General features: G+C 38.1%; 1 long non-coding RNA gene across 1 annotated transcript; it reads left to right on the top strand.

Moving 5' to 3' along the window:
* Positions 1 to 681: 681 nt before the first annotated feature.
* Positions 682 to 4,612, top strand: LOC121858746. The gene is made up of 3 exons (XR_006087503.1): positions 682 to 775; positions 3,367 to 3,496; positions 4,503 to 4,612. It is a non-coding gene; the product is annotated as an uncharacterized LOC121858746 (long non-coding RNA).
* Positions 4,613 to 5,319: the final 707 nt, after the last annotated feature.

Consider the following 5,319-nt stretch of genomic DNA (forward strand, 5'->3'; position numbering starts at 1 on the left):
CAGCCAAATTGCTTTTATCTTGTCCAAGGGAATCAAAATACAGTTGGTCAGGAATTAAGACTTCCTCATGAACTGATGAATAACACATCACATCAGGAGAGTAGTAAGGGTTGTAACAAAACATCTAACGTATGAGGTGGATTATAATTGGCATTTCCTGAGTTTTTAACCTGAACCCAATATCACATGTACAGTATAGAGGTTTGTGGGTGTCGGGAATGGACTCCAATCCTCAAGGTTAGAGAGATTTATTAGGAGTGGACAGTATAGGTAAGGTTAGAGTATTTAGACTGTGCCCAGAGTGTCAAGGTTAGGTTAGATTATATAATTAATTATTTCAGGAATCCTCCGGGGTTCGAGCCCGAGGTCGAGGATAGATAAAGAAAGATATTTCCTAATGCATAAACGATTTTAACACGGCTCTGTATATATATATATATATATATATATATATATATATATATATATATATATATATATATATATATATATATATATATATATATATATATATATATATTACTGTATGACTAGGTTAAATAAATTCTAGATTATTGTAAAAACTCTATCATATTGTATAGGCCATTAAATCACGTTTTAGCCTTACTAATAGAGGGTAAAGGGCGATAAAGGTAAAGGAACTCCGCCCGCTCAGGAACCTTAATGTTAGTAAATAAACAAACTGACCTGGTGGCGAGGCTGTCACCTGTGCCAGTCATAAATTATACACTACTACAGCACCTCGTTACCTGTGTATGGGAAACAGCAGATGCAGGTATGTGCTTATTTTAATTCTAGTAACTAATTTTCTAAAGTTAATAAAGCAGCAAAGGCAAATATACGGCTGGTGACCGTCAGTGGTTAAGTAATTATGAGTTTTTTTAAAAGAGAGTTTTGGTTAAACTGCACTTTTGGACAATACCCCTAGTAGTTGAGCAATGTGTTTTTCTGATTGTTTAGACAATTTTAAGACACTTTTCTTCGATGATGATTCCGGTACATTTAAGTAATTTGCGAGGGATACGTTAAAAAAGAAGTGTCTTAAAATTATCTAAACAATCGGAAAAACACATTGCTCAACTCGAGATCCATATTGTCCGAAACTGCGGTTATACCACAGTTTTGTTCACTGATTATGCTTTTCATTCTATTAATTTTCTTGTGCAAATGCTTAGTATTCTAGATATAGGCGAGTTAAGATATAGGTTAGGTCAGGTCAGGTTAGGTCAGGTTAGGTCAGGTCAGGTCAGGTCAGGTCAGGTCAGGTCAGGTTAGGTCAGGTTAGGTTAGGTCAGGTTTTATTAGGTTTGGTTAGGTTAGTACATGATTACCCTCATTTTAATCTTTTCCCCCAACATAATACAGTATTCCCTAATGTAATCAGTGAAAATTGGGGTGAAATTTCAGTCGTGCACCGGTCTTTCTCTCGCTATTATTAATGTGTTTTTCGTGATGTTTAGACAATTCTAAGACCTTTTTTTCTATGATATTTCCGCCGTAAATTGACGATGACCGAGATGTAAATTTTTCAATATTATTAGATTTGGTCAGTTAAAAAAAAGTCATGTATTGTGAGCCTGTGTTAGGAGTTTATGAAGATGAAAATAATGGGGTCATTTCTGAGAACAGCACTACCACCAGAAGGAGTTGTTCGATTTGATTAATTTTTCCACAGATGTTATAATTATTATAGTAAGTATTTTAAATGAGGCTACATTTACTAGAACCTAATAGAACCTGACCTAACCAACCAAAGAAACCTACCAAACCTTACCTAACTTCTAGCTGGGGAGGCTCTGTTCCCCGAACTTCTTGCCATATTAAGCAGAAAGTTCTTACTTTGATATCTAGTACCAATAAAAGCAACATTCTTAATGTGTCATGGTGTCTTAAACTGCAGTTTAATCAGTCAATTGAAAGCACATAGCCACACACATTTATGGTAACTTTAGGTTACACAGTAGTTACAGGACTGTCACTCTGCCAACACGGGAGCAAATACCATTTTACCCCTGCATTTTCCTTCCATAGTAATTGATATCGTGCTTGAACAATTACTTTGTGTTTGTAATTATACATTTTCAACTGCAGTTGTGACAGAATTTAAAGATCAATTATACAGAGTACTCTCCTCATATCTGTGGGTTGGCGACTACAGCCCAAGAACCTTTAGAGTGGAGGACTCCTCCACTCTAAAGGTTCTTGGGCTGTTTTTACCAATCCTCTGAGGTTATGTATCTCTCTGGGAACCCAGTTAGTAATTTATTTCATCCATCCCAGTCTCTGCCTTCCCTTGGCCCTCCTATCCTCAACTTTGCCCATTAATATTTGTCATTATTCCTTCATCCCTAATTATATGACCAAGTATCTCATTTTTCTTTTTCTCTACATTTCAAGTATTTCTCTTGAAGTTCTTAATTTGTTTTTCTCTCAGTGTAGACTTTTCTAAGCATTCTCCTATAACACCACTATTAAAAGGCCTCCAACTTCTGTATAGCATCTGCTGAAAATGTCCACAGGTTAGGATGTTAGATTAGGCTAGGTCAGGTTCTAATAGGTTCTGTATAATCTTGCTTCCATTTTCGTTTTCAGTGTCATGCAAATAATATCTCCAGGAATTTTGGTTCAGATCCATAAGTTACTTCTGGTGGTAACTGTCTCCTCCACCTTTATCAATAATATTTGAAATTGTTCATCTTAATTAGTTATAATACTCGTACAGTATTACCTTTTCTTAACAAAAAAGATTGCCATCAAGAATGATATGAATCTGTGATAGTCATCTCAAAGTTTAATGTTTAATTCTTTCACTTCACTATCAGCACAGCAGGTGTGGGTGGTGATGAATCATGTTAAATCATTCTATGTATTTCAATGGTAAATTTAAGGTACAGTATGGGACTGCAGCCCTAAAACATACACTCAAAATTCCTGGACCCTTAACTGCACATTACAGATCTGTGGCTAACTTTGCTGTGCACAAAATATTTTGGTCTTTAAATTTTAAACTTACCTTATAAAACTTTTAGCGTGTATACAAATTAAAAGGAAAACACAGTATAAGCCTGAAAGGTCTCCCCCTCCCCCCACACCAAGTTTACTGCACCTTGTAATTGTGGGATCACCTGATGAATCTCCACCCTAGTTTATTTCACCTTAAGATTGGCCACCCAAATGCTAACCTAACCTAACCTAACCTCATCCCCCACAAATAGCATTCAGGTAACTAATGGAAGTTTTCCTCTGTATCGCAAAGAATATTCCATATTTTTTTTAGTTCCTTCAATATGAATTTCATTACTCAAGCTTCTGTACTTTGAGGGATGCCTGTACAGTATTTCACTAACTCACTTTTTATTGTGACAGATGAAGGCGAGGTCGGGGAAGTAGACTGAGTGGATCGACCAACAAAGATGCATTAGAGAAACTGTCAAAAGTTCGCCCACTTCCTTCACTCATCCTGCAGTGGCCCAAGATAAACTCATCTCTTTTCAAGGTAAAACATATACCATGCCACGTCCAGTATGTTCACTTGTGTGTTGTTACATGTTTTCCAGAAGGTTGGTTAAATGCAGTACCTCTTCTTTAACATATTTATAAGACATCTCTACTTTCTCTCCATATTTACACCTATCTTACACACACACACACCTCATCTGTACACTTCCCTGTATCCAGTACCTTTTAAAAACTTGTCTTCATTTGATATTACCATTTAAAAGCATAATAACAACTGAACACTCCTGGACACTTACTTTCCTATATGATTGCTGGAGCTTTGGTGGGTGGAGAGAGGCACTGCACTTTGGCTACTCTGACATTCTTAACATTAAAGTAGAAATATGTACAGTACTCTACAGTATTACACTAAACTTAAATTTACTTTACTTTACCTGTACTGTAGTGTACTGTACTGTACTGTACTGTACTGTACTGTACTGTACTGTACTGTACTGTATTGTACTAACTATATAATCACTACAATCAGTGCAAGACGAAGGGCTGTATTAAGACATGTTGAAGCCCTAAGCTATGTCAATATTTAGAGGCTCCATACCTCAAAAAAAAGTATACAGTACCTTCTTGTGGTACTGTATACAGTATTGTACCGTACCTGGTGTTTGCAGTCAAGCAAAAAACACTTTCTTCTTTACAGCTACCAAACTACAGTACATCAAAACCAGTAATAGTGTAAAACAATTCATAGCTAAACGTCAAAAATACATAACAGATGAAGCTGTTTCTGTATTAACCCCAATATATTATATTGTTAAATTGATCTGCCAACCTCGGTTAGTCCAAGTGCAATGTATTGCTTGTTAAATTTATCAGAAAACTTTCACTATTTCTCCTGTAGACATACTATTACTGATTAGAGACCTAGCTTAAGCAAAGTACCCTACTATAAATAAGTATCTGATGGCTTTGCCAATTAGTAAGTCTGTGAATCTATCTATTTATCATTAAATCTACATAACTATTTAAATCATCTAACCTTACAGAAGTGAAGAACAAGGGACAGACTGATGACAGAGGCTACATCACCACCACCAGATGACAGAGGCTACATCACCACCAACACCAGATGACTGAGGCTACATCATCACCACCATCAGATGACAGAGGCTACATCACCACCACCAGATGACAGAGGCTACATTACCACCACCAGATGACAGAGGCTACATCACCACCATCTGATGACAGAGGCTACATCACCACCACCACCAGATGACAGAGGCTACATCACCACCACCAGATGACAGAGGCTACATCACCACCATCAGATGACAGAGGCTACATCACCACCACCAGATGACTGAGGCTACATCACCACCAACACCAGATGACTGAGGCTACATAACCACCACCAGATGACAGAGGCTACATCACCACCACAGATGACAGAGGCTACATCACCACCAGCACCAGATGACAGAGGCTACATCACCACCACCACCAGATGACTGAGGCTACATCACCACCAACACCAGATGACTGAGGCTACATCACCACCAACACCAGATGACAGAGGCTACATCACCACCATCAGATGACAGAGGCTACATCACCACCAGATGACTGAGGCTACATCACCACCACCAGATGACTGAGGCTACATCACCACCACCACCAGATGACAGAGGCTACATCACCACCAGCACCAGATGATTGAGGCTACATCACCACCAGCACCAGATGACAGAAGGCTACATCACCACCAACACCAGATAGCTGGAGCTACTGTAGTATGGTCTACAGAGCTGGAGCTACTGTAGTATGTGGTCTACAGAGCTGGAGCTACTATAGTATAGTATG

This window comes from Homarus americanus, unplaced genomic scaffold (genome assembly GCF_018991925.1).
Source record: "Homarus americanus isolate GMGI-L3 unplaced genomic scaffold, GMGI_Hamer_2.0 scaffold74, whole genome shotgun sequence".
NCBI lineage: Eukaryota > Metazoa > Arthropoda > Malacostraca > Decapoda > Nephropidae > Homarus > Homarus americanus.